Here is a 13,063-nt window from a genome sequence, read left to right as displayed (position 1 = left end):
GGAGGGGAAGAGAAGAGATGGAGGGGCGGGGGGGGCAGTGAAGAGAAGTGAAGTAAATGATCTAGCTGGGGGAAGAGAGGAGGGAAAGGGACAGAAGAGGAGGGGAAGAGGATTTTTCGGTGCAGGGAATGGTGGCTTGGGATACAGTCTCAGGCAACCACACAGAGAGGGCTAGTGACTACAGAGTCCTTTGGATTAGTGACTTGATGCTCAAAAAAAATGTTGAATTTTCATATTTTAAAAAAGATTTTATATTTTAAAAAAGACTGTACCCCCCACAAGGTACAGTCTGTGTTATACAATCTATTTCAGGGCATTTTCTGAGGAATACCAATTCCAAGACAGAAAGCAGCATGCAGTAAACTTAGGACAACACAGAAAGAACAGAAAAGAAATATTTTAGCGAGGTTTTTTAAAATAATTTTTATGTAAATTAAAATCAATCTTATTTTACATACCAATCCCAGTTCCCTCCCCCTCCCATCCTCCCATTCTCCCCACCAACCCCCATCCCACCCCTTATCCACTCCCCAGGGAGGGTGAGGCCTCCCATGAGGGATCATCAAAGTCTTTCACATCTTTTGGGACAGGACCTAGGCCCTCCCCCATGTATCTATCCTAGCTTTATACAAAGATTTGATCATGGGAGAAATTGCTAAAGTGTCTAGTATGTGCCATGCACTGGCTACTAAAGGTACAATGGTGAACAAAATTCTCTGAAATCCATGTCCTCTTGGAGCTTCTGCTCAAGGAGGAAAGACCAACAACCAACCAACAAAAACACATCACCAATGTAAGGTTGGATACCTCTAGTATTACATAGAAAAACAAAGTGCAATCAGAAGACAGACTGGTGCACATAGTGACCTCAGATGAGATCAACAAGAAAGACCACTCTGACATGATAATATATAAATTAAGAAATGAAAGAAGTAAGAGATGAGCCATATGAATATCTAGAAAGAGCATCAAGAAACAACTTGCAAAATATGTCCAAGTAATAACTCTCTGGGGTTTCATAACATAGATATCACATAATTCATTAACCTATGCTTTACTCAATGAGTGTTCAGAATGTTTCCATGTTCTTCTATTACAAAACTACTTCAAAACCATCTCTGAACACTGTTTACTTTTATTACTGTAGAATTATTGGGGGAATCCATATAGCAACTCATAAATCTCACCAGACTTGGCTCAGTTTTTCTAAAGCTACTAACTTTAATTCCATGAAAGAATTGAAATATCCTTATTCCCCACATATACCCATCTGTTGTTACCAAATTACCATAATTAGTTTGGCCTACCAGACAAAAATCTACATGGAATAGATTTATAAACAATACAAGATTAGTATCTGGTGGTTGTTTACTGTCAAGGTACCAGCATGGTTTGGCTCTGGAGAGGTTCCTATTCCTATTGCAGACATAGGAGTTATCTTGGTCTCCTCCCACGGGGATAGAGAATATTGATCACTTCATCCTCCTATGGGAGAGGAAAGCTTTTAATCCAAGCATGGGATAGGCAGAAACAGTGTGCTCAAGGCCAGCCTACAGAGCGAGTTCCAAAGCCACACAGAGAAACCTGTCTCAAAAAACCAAACAAACAAACAAAAAAGACATTAACCCTGTCCTTGCCAGCTCTCCGTGTCTCAACCACTACTCAATGTCTTCCTAACACCTTCACATGGAGGAGTTAGTCTTCAACATAAGGAGTTTGGAGGAACATAGACATTCAGTTCATATCATAACTTTTAAACATTTTTCAATCTGCTGCCAATATGGGCACTTCATTCTTAATTTGCACTTCCAAGCAGCTTTTCTTGTTCTTAAGTTTGCTGAGAGTTGCTCATTCATTCCTCTTACAAACATTGCACTTGGATTACATTTTTTTGACAATGAATGGTATTAACTCTTGTCATTCACATACATTGAAAATATTCTCTGCCAGTCTATTGCTTGATATTTCTACTCTACATTTCATACATTATTTTCTGCATTGATTTAATTACATAAGTTTATAACATTATAATGTATAATTATAAGAGATCAAATCTATAATCTAAAGTTTATGGTGTCTCATAAGAGTAAATTTAGGTGGGGGAGAATAGCATACACCTTTAATCCTAACACTCAGGAGGCAGAGGCAGGTAGATCTCTGTGAGTTCAAGGCCAACCTGGTCTACAGAACAAGTTCCAGGACAGCCAGCACTACACAGAAAGACACTGTCTCAAAAAACAACAAAAAGAGTAAATTAGTAAAGACAAATATAAATAATATCATACTTAACAGTTAAAGTTCAGAAAAATCCTCATTGGTGAAGTTTTTCAGATTAAGAAATTAAGCTCACATAAAAAATAGAGTCTGGGGAGCTTAAACAGAATTAGACCAATGCATTAATTAAATATATTTTATAGTCATCAAAATAAAATAATAGAGAAATCCCAATTATCTTAGGTTCACAACAATGGATGCTAAAGTATTAATCTCCATTTAGCATTCTTGTTTGAAACTTCTGAGTGTTTCTTCAAATTTCAGTATGGTGATTGTCAATTCCATTTAGTTTCTCCCTTTGCCTAGTTTCCATTCAAATCCTCAATGCCTCCTTGATTGCATGACTCAGAAACAGCTTCCTACTCACTCCCGACCACATGCCTGTCAAATCCTCTCTCACAGGCAGTCACTCCTCAACTCCTCCTCACAGATGTCACCTGAATACTGCTCAGCATTCACTGTGCTTTCTCATCCTTTGTCTCCCCAAGGATGCACTGCACAAACCTCCAGGCTTCCTCGGCCATCTGCTCTACCTCGGCTTTCTATTCCCATGTCCCAATTTCCTCTTCTTCTAATTATCCCCAGCAGAAGTGACTCACAATCCTCACAATTCTCTTTTTCCAAAACTGAAATTCCAGCAGTTACCAAGCAGGTGTGCCAAAGCAATTCACTCTATTTTAGTGTATTTTGGAGTTGGAGAAAGATTGCCACATCTGACTGCAGTTTGGAAAATCATAAGCAGGATCACTAACATGGAAAATGTTGGTCTGGTTTAAAAACCATATGAAATCAATGTAAATATATTAATGTTATATAAGCTTGACATGAGCTAACAAAATGACAGTGGTGACACAGAATAGGAAAATTAATGTATGTCAACAGAAATATTCATCAAAAGCAGAAGCTAACCTCAGCATTATCTTTATCATCCTTAATTTTTCTAAACTGATCAGACACTGAAATCAGAGACAAAGATGATTCACTTAAACCATGCTGATTGTCCTCTGAAGTTGCCAGGAGAGGGCAAGCAAGCATCTCTTGAAACACATGGCTCTTGAAGGAGAAGAGAGTCCTGGAAAAATGAAGTTATACTATGCAAAGAAGAATATGTATTTCCCATTCTCCATGTTGCTTAGCATGATGTGGAGGCCCCACCTTTACAGAGCTCCTGGACACCCATAGCCCCAGATTCATGGAACTTAGGTTGACAGGAAAGAGTGGTGGGCCTGATACATTTAGGAAGATGTACTAGCCAGGTAATTCACAACACCACACCACAACCTCTTCCTAACTTTGAACCCTGCCTCAATTTGTCCTAAGCATGAATTAACTATCATAGGCTAAATGCCTGGAAGAAAACCCCTTGCAGAACATGTTTCTATTTGTACATTTGCCTAGCAAGTATAGAGATAACTGATCCCCAAAGCCCCTTTGTTGAGACATTTATCATAGTTCTTGACACTCTGCATTGAAGATCTATGCATAAACAATGTGTAGTAAGTGTTTCCAGGAGAGACTGGGTAGGGATGAGGGAAGGGAAGAAGCCAGTAAGGGTGCTGTATTTAGTCACTGCTGGTCCAAGACAAATCCTAAGGGTTCTAGGGATCTCATGCCACAGTATCTGTTCTGACACAAGGCAAAGATGCCAATGGACTAAACATGCAGCACAAACATGGAAGTTGGTACTCTGATAAACCTGTGGAGGTACAATTTACGAAGTCTCTGGTCCTGATTTCATATAATGCTTAAGGTCAAAATCAATTCAAGGGAACATCGTCCCAGGATCCATTCCCTCCAGGTATTGAATACTTCCCTGGCTATGAGGAGAACTAAAAATTAACAAGATGAGAGCCAGGTGTCCATGGCTCACACCTTTAATCCCAGCACTCAGGAGGCAGAGGCAGGGGGAATCTCTGTGAGTTCAAGGCCAGTCTTGTCTACAGAGTGAGTGCTAGGATAGGTTCCAAAGCTACACAGAGAAACTCTGTCTTGAAAAACCAAAAAAAAAAAATTAACAAGATGAATTATGGACTTGGTGCCAATGTACAAGGTGGATCTGCAGCAGCCTTGTACAGTCAACAATGACTCTGATAATTTTGACAACAAAAATCAAACACTAGGATCATTCTGACATTATTAGAAATCAAACAATATGGATATAGTTCTAATGTCATAATTGTAGATATCATAAATGGTGTCATGGACCTAATAACATTGAAAGTATAATTATCTTATAACCACAATATCACAATCATAATCAATCAGCCTGACTTTATCCTATTACATCTGATGTCATAATTCTGATATAAAATATGCCACACACTAAGGATGAATTGTACAAGAAAGATTCTCAGTCCCTGTAATATCATGAAGTAGGTCTACCTGATGTGGGCTGTCCATAAACGTCAATGGTTGACTTTCTGTTGTTTTAGCACTCAGGCAAAACTCCTACCTAATTCTGACATTTCTAAAACAAATTTAAAATAAAATAAAAGAATCAAATTTCCACCTTAAGTCTGATTCTGTTTTTTGTAAGGTGCAAGAATTGTTGTACATTCAATTTCCAAAATTATGTTCAACATGTTATATACATATTCTTTCATTCATCCATGCATTTATTCTTCAGAAAACATTAATTTTGCACCTGATGCCTGCCAAGTACTACATTAGACTCAGGGGATGTTAGACAAACAATATAGAGTCATTTCTCTGAAAAGTGCAGATTTAGCAAGAGAGACAAAGCAGAGAGACAGATTCTTCAATGCAGAGTGTCAAGAACTATGATAAATGTCTGAACAAAGGGGCTGTTGGGATGAGTTATTTCTCTGCTTGCTAGAGGCAAATGTGCAAATAGCAACATGTTCTGCAAGAAAAAGATGCTGCATGTCCTCACTCAGCTGTGAGAGGCCTCCAAGACATCAGTTGCATGTTACAGCTGTCCATTCTGATAGCAAAGGAACCCCCAGAGCAATCCTGTCAATACAGGGTGAATTAAATCAAGGCTGGAGGTAGCAATGCAGTATGGAGAAACCATTGGCCATATACCCTCCTTTCTCTCACTCTCATTGGAAAGACCATTAGTAAAGATGAATACTCATGTCCTTGAAAAGAATCTTCATCATCTCCTTTCCTTAATCTTGTTTCAGTGCATCACTGTCATTTAGACTTTTTGGTTTTTTCCCATGAAGATGCCCTTGTAAAACTTCCCCAAGATTGAATCTTGTTTTTTGGTTGTGTTTAATGTTTTCAAAATTGCAGTAAGTTTACATCTAAATGATAGTGCAGCTATTCCTTGAGATGAAGGAAGAGATTTTTTCTGATTTATTCTCTCTAATCTACTAGAATTATTCTCTAAGAAAAAATGTTATTTGTTGTCAGAACCAAGAAGGACAGTGAAACCTAGGGCACAGCCTCTGAGAAGAGAGAAGGCACTACAATGGTTTTCCAGCAAGATATTCTCCTTAAGTAGGTCCACACACACTGGCAGCCAAGAGACAAGCCAGTGACAGTGCTAGCTGTGGATCTCACCATTCTCATCACTCCTAAGTGTCTCGCTAGCCCCAAGGAGTGACTGACCACAGGAGTTTTGAATGATAAGAAGTTAACGATCACATTTATCTCATAAAATACAGGCTCACTTGAAAAGTCACTGAAGTCTTGGAAAGTCCAAAATGTCTTAACTGAGAGCTCCTATAAGGTGAAAAACAAGTTATACACTTTCCATATGTGGTATACAGAGAAAACTTTATTCCAAGCAGGAAGACTTGGCCATAGAATTTGGGTAGAAGATTATGACTTAATGTGTTTGCATGTCAAGATCACAAAGGGTCAAGTTATGACCATTACTTTTAATTGTCCATTTTATAGTGTGAAATCATCTGGGCAGAGGGACTCAGTGGGGGATTTTCTAGGTCACACTATCCTATGAACATTTCTTGGTGTCAGGAAGTATCCAGATTGCCATAATATGGAAGACCCAGACTGAAAGTGGCCTTACTGTGCCTTGGTTTGGTGCCCTGAAAGTACATAGGGGGCTGAGCAGTATATATCCAAGCACTCTTTCTCTCTACTCTTGATTGTAGATGCCATAGTAATGTTTCAACTTTCTGCTGCCTTGAATTCAATCATGAGATAAAATAAGCCCTTTCTATATAAGAAAAAAAAAGGAAGAAGGGAAGAAGAAATAAGGAAAAGAAGGAAGGAAGGAAGGAAGGAAGGAAGAAAGGAAGGAAGGAAGGAAGGAAGGAAGGAAGGAAGGAAGGAAGGAAGGAAGGAAGGAAGAAGGTTATGGTCAGAGTAGGAAAGGGCAGCAGTCTGTCCCCTTTGTGTGACAAAAAAAGACCAAGAACAGGCTTTCACACTTCTTTCAAGAATATTACCACTATGACAACACCTAGACCAAATGACTATTGACCCCACTTCTAGCCACGTTTTTCTCCTTTCCTTTATCCTAATTTCTCCACCAGTTTAACTCTTTGTCTCCTATCTAAGTCCCCTGCCTTCATCCACATGGAGTGGGTATGAATCAAGGGAACTGGGATTGTCATGTAAACCAATCTTGTTTCTAATTCAAATAAAAATGTTAAAAAAAATTAAAAAGTTTAACAAAGATTGGTTCATGTTTACACTAGAATCAAAGAAACTGAGTAAAAAAATCAAATTTAAAAGAAGAACAAAAGCCAAAAGCAAGATGCAGGAGACATAGAGAGACAGGAAAGCAGAATAAGCAATAAGTGGAGTGATGATTAGGTCTCTAAAACTTTGCTGGAACATTTGGGGGCCACATAGCTCTCTCACTGTCCAGGTTATTGATATTAACAGTGTTAGTGTAAAGGGCTATGTACAATTAACAGGCTGGGAAGCTTGTGGATACCTAGGCAGTTTTCAATAGTAATACTTACAATGAGACCTGTTGGCAAGACTGATATTCTGGGTAGGGTATGAAAGTTACAAAGGAGTATTTGTGCACTGTCTTAGGAAAGAAATCCAGATAGGCTAAAGATCATGTTTTTAAACATTTGGAAGTAACAATGTAAACCACTCAAATTACTGAAGTTCTGTAAAAATGAGATAGATACACTGCCTCAGAGATCAGACACTATAACTGCCTTCCTCCCTAGTAGGGTAATGGAGAGGCAGAGGAATTGGTAATAAATTGAAATAAGAAGAAACAGGAGGAACTCGCCATAGAGTTGTAATGGTTATTGCTGTGAAAATCTCCCATAATTCATGTGCTGGAATGAACACAGCAGTGCTGAAAGAAAGAACGGGGGCACTGTAGTCCTGAGGGCTCTGCTTATGGGATGGGTTAATCCACTCATGGATTAAGGGATTCACTGGTTATCTCTGGGGTGACTCTCTTATAAAGTGAGTTCTCTTGCTTACTCTGCTTTACCCTGAGATGACCTAAACCACATCTTCATACAAGAAGACATGCTCTTGAAATTCAAAGCCTCCAGAACTATGTGCTATAAAATCTTCTACTCTTTATACATTTCCCAGTCTGTGGTATTTATTTGTAACAACAGAATATGGACCAAGATCACACACATTAAAGATTAAGATCTGAAGGGTCTCAAATAAAAGGATGAGTTTGTATCCACTTACCAAAGCTTCTTCAAAGGCCTCCGGCAAGCATAATGAAAATCCAAAGTAGCAGAGGAGACATACAAGATGCCCCTCCTAGATAAGGGACACTTGAAGGCATTATTTCAGACCCCAAGTACATTGCAGCTGCCTATGAAGGCTAGGGACAAAACAGCAGAAAAAAGATGCTTTATTGCTCTATAGATCAGGTTGGCCTTGAACTCAGAGATCTGCCTGCCTTTGTCTCCCAAGTGCTGGGAATTAAGGTGTGTGCCATCACCGCCCAGCATAAGGATTCTAAGGGATAAATGCATGAACCCCAGGGGCAGGAACTCCTGAGCTAATTGGGAGCATGAGGGTAGGGGAGAGGGAGCTGCCAGAATGAGAGCAGGAGGAGAGGAGGAAATGGAGGAGCAGAAATATTGAGTTGGGCGAAGAATAGAGGAGAGCAGGATGAGAGATACCATATTAGAGGGAGCCTTATCCGAGGAGAGATCTGGCACTAGGGAGATTTCCAGAGACCTACAAGGATGACCCAAACTGACAATTCAGGCAATGGTGGAGAGGATAACCTAAAAGCCCTTCCCCTAAAATGAGACTGATGACTACTTTTTATGCCATCCTAGAGCCCTCATCCAGTGGCTGATGGAAGCAGAGGCAAACACCCACAGATATAGACTGAACTGAACTCTGAAACTTAGTTGCAGAGAGGGAGGAATGAAGATCAAGGGGTCTGTACCAGGCTGGTGAAACCCATAGAAACAGCTGGCCTGAACAAGGGGAACACATCGACCCCATATGCTGTCTGGGAAGCCAGAACAGGACTGATCCAGACCCCCGAACATGGATGTCAATGAGGAGGCCTCTGCACTCCAGGGAGCCTCTGGTAGTGGATTAGTATTTTTCCCTGGGGTAAGAAAATACTTTGAGAGCCCATCCCACATGAAGGGATGCACTCTTGCCCTGGACACATGGTGAAGGGCCTAGGCCCGGCCCAGGATGATGTGGTGGACTTTGGGGAACCCCCATTGAGGTCCCTACCCTGCCTGGGGAGTGGAGGGTGGATGGGGTGGGAGATAGGTCAGGGGTGGGGGAGGAGGGATGGAGGTGAAGGGAGGGAGAGGGAGAAGGGATTGACATGTGAAACAAGCTTGTTCCTAATTTGAACTAATAAATTTAAAAACAAAAAAGGTGCTTTATTGCATAAAGCCAGTAAACAGGACTAAAAAGAGAGGAGAACTCCCATGATCTAAAATTTGGCAGCCAAGTTGTACAGCAGAGAAGGGCTGACGATAGTTTGGAAAGCTGCTAGCTCTGCTATAAAGTATAAAAAGATCAACAGAGTCTGTCTGCTTCGAAATTCTCATGTCAGCATCAAGGAATTACTGAACCCATGGTCAAAACATGCAAAAATTGAGAAAATTTCTTTATACAACTGATTTTTTTGTTAGGTTTGGTTTCATTTATTTTGTTGTTATTATCGCTATTGTTGTGAGGCAGGCCTTGAATTGGCCCTGCCGCTTTACCTATGGGTGACTTTGAACTCTTAATACTCACACTTCAACCTCCCCAAACCAGAGGATTACAGGTATATACCTCCATACCAAGCTCCATGGTGCTTTGAAATGCATTGTTTGAGAATTTCATGTGTGAGGATAGTGTATTTTGATCTAATCTGCCTTTTTCTCCCTCCCAAATTCTCTCGTACCTCCACACACATCCCCCAAACATAAATGTACTTTTTAAACCTACTGAGTGAATAGCATGACCCTAGAACTATCCACTGGAACATGGGTAGCCTATCCAGAGCTGCATTGCTGGAAAGAATGAATATCCTTCCCCCAGAAACCATCAATTGATAACAGTTCCTCATCTAGGGGCGGGACTTCATGAGCACCTCCCAGTCCATGCTGGAGTTTTTGCTGACTTCATCTTATGCAAATATTGTACAAGCAGCTATAAGCACTGTGAGACCACATGTACAATAACCCTGCTGTGCCCAGAAAGCACTGTTTTGCAACACCACCAATGTTTCTAGCCCCTCTTCTGCACAGATGCCTGAGCCTGGGGACAGAAAGAGAGGGAGGCAGGGAGCAAGAGATCAAGGAAGGGAGTTCCATTTAAATTGGAGTGCTGAGCTCTTATTCCCTACACATTGACCAACTGTAGGTTTCTGTATTCATTGCTGTCTATTGCAAAAAGAAACTTCTCTGAGGATTAGGAGCTGCTCATTCTGAGAAAACTATAAATGTTCACGGGGCAGTTATGAAATTTGCAGGTACTTAGCTCCTTGCCATTGCCCTCTGATATAGCCATCTGAGGTCCAAAACAACGAGTTCTTCCAGTCTAGTTTGGAGCCTCCAAAACTGGGAAACAACAACAACAACAAACATTTTGTCTTTACATGTTAATTGTCGGGTATTTCATTATAGTGCTGTAAAATGGACTCTTGCCCATATCTTTCTTATGCTCTTATGGGAGCTTCTCTCTTTTACAACTCTGCTTTTCAGAAATAACTCACAGAGAGCATTCAGTTACCCACTTCTACATTTAAAAAGAAGACAACAAACAACAACAGCAAAAACAGTAACAATTTTCTTATGTCATTCCAGTGAATTTCTCCGTTACCATCTGATCCTCAAAATAATTTCTTCACTGAGTTATGAAGGGAAAGGACATTTCACCCTTTCTCCACCCAGCCAACTATGACCCACCTACCACCAACATCATAGTTGGCTCCTTATCTTTCACAGCACTTCTTAAAAGAAACAAGTTCAAAGAACACATTTCTGAGAATGCCACTCCATCTAATATACCACACACACACACACACACACACACACACACATACACACATGTATACATATATACAGACAGACATATATATGCACACATATACATATATACATACAACCATATACACATTCACACACATATAAACACAGACATGCATGTACACATATACATATATACATACAACCATATATACATTCACACACATATAAACACAGACATGCATGTACACATGTATATACACACACAAACATGTACACATTCACACACATGCATATGTACAATACACATGCATATATATGTACACATAGAAACAGAGAACATGCACACCACAAACTCATGTTCACACACACATGCATACATATGCATTCACAAATACACACACATATACATAGGTACACATGTGTATGCATGCACACACATTCATACACATAGACACATACACACACATACACACACATACACACACATACACACACATACACAACATATACACATACTCACACACACATTCACACACACGGGCATACACCATTGAGTAATAACTCTCAAATTTGCAGCAACAGTAATAATTGGTAATAGAGGGGATGGAGGACACCAGGAGAACACTGCCCTCTGAAACAACTGAGAAAGGTACATCTGAGTTCACAGAACCTGAAGCAGCGCAGGATCTACACAGGTCTGTACTGGGTCTACTGCATACGTATTATCACTTTCATGTTTAGTATTTTCATGGGACTCCAGTGTGTGTGAATGAGTGGGTCTCTGACACTTGTGCCTGCTCTCGGGGCTCTTTTCCTTCTGTTAGGTTGTCTTATCTAGCCTTGATGTGATGGATTTTGTTTTCTCTTACTATATTTTATTCTGTCATGTTTAAAATAAATAAGTAAAGCCACATTTAAAGGAAAAAAGAATGAAAGTTTGTCACTGTCTGCAAATTGCACAGGGTGTTTGTATTTGTCCCATCTATTGCAGAAGGAAGCTTTTCTCTGAGGATGGCAGAATAAGACACTGATCTATGAGTATAGCAGAATGATGCTGTGGGTAGGGGGCTGTTTTATTGCTAGGATTCATTTTATTGCTTTATGAGATTTCTGTGTGATGAACGTGTGTCTCTGCATCTATATGTGTTTCTTGTGCTTTGTCTTTGGGGTTTTCTTGTTTGTTTATTTTGTCCTATTCTGGCTTGTTTGGTTTTTGTTTTCTTATTTTATTATATCTTTAGATGCCTGTTTGTACTATAATGAGAGAGGGAAAAAAGTGTGAATTTGGATGGGCTAGGGAAGTGGGGAGGAAAAGAAAGGATTTGGGGGAGTGGAAACCATTAAAACAATATGTTGTATAAAAAACTATTTTCAATTAAATATCGAATCAAAAATAATAATAATTAGTAATCAATGAATCATTCATTGGGGATTTTTGTACTTGCTGCCACAGACAAAGAGATATATAGAATTTAGGATCATATTCATTTCATTCATCCATAAAATTTTAGAAATGGAAACCCAGAACCAAAGGAGATTATGTGTTTTTGAGTATCTAGAAAACAATAGAATTGATTCAGACACTGGCCAATTCACAGGGCCCCTCTGCATCCAACCTGCCACACAACCCAGTGCCTATATTAGCAAATGTTTAGAAGTTCACAAAACTAATGGAAGAAAATAGAAAATCCATAATTGTGGCTACGTATTTTAATATTCTGCAGAGAGAAAAATGAGATAATATGGTCAGTAGATGCTAAGAAATTGGCTTTGAAAATAGCAAACACTGAGGCTTTTTGAGGTGAAAGTAATCCACCCAAGTTCCTTGGATGAGTCATTTCTCACTTAATACTGCAATGGTTAGGGTAAAACCAAGTTCTGCATATAAATCTCAGTGACATCAAAATAAACAGAGATATCTCTCATTCCTGTATCACACAAAATGGTATTCTTGGTTGATAAGCAGATCTCTTGTGTGTGGCAACTTACCACTCATTCATATTGAGACAGGAGAATGCAGGAAGTCTTGATGGGGGCACTCTGCTTTGCAAACCAGGACATGCTTTGGAAGAATATGGAGAGCAAGTGTGCAGACTTCCAGGCCCCGGTTCTAGACATTTGGTTTCAGTAGGACTGAAACAGCACTGAGAAATCTGCATTTCCAACAGTCTCTCAGGTGATGTTATCCTGCTGGGCATGTCCATGTGGCAGTAGCACTATGTGTGTCACTCCTTGGGACCCTTCACTGGCTAGCACTCAATGGTATAGCCACACTCTAATTGAAAGTGTCCAGAAAATACAGGTTAGGTGGATGTTAAGAAAGGAGGAAATTGTTTTGATGAGTAGCTGACGTCTCTCTCACATGCTTTGTTTTTAATCACTAATTCATACAGGCAACCAAGGAGCCAGAAAATCAAGAGGGAAAT

Source organism: Cricetulus griseus (assembly GCF_003668045.3).
Source record: "Cricetulus griseus strain 17A/GY chromosome 1 unlocalized genomic scaffold, alternate assembly CriGri-PICRH-1.0 chr1_1, whole genome shotgun sequence".
NCBI classification, from domain to species: domain Eukaryota; kingdom Metazoa; phylum Chordata; class Mammalia; order Rodentia; family Cricetidae; genus Cricetulus; species Cricetulus griseus.
The sequence above is the reverse complement of the archived record's forward strand: the minus strand, read 5'-3'. Positions refer to the sequence as shown.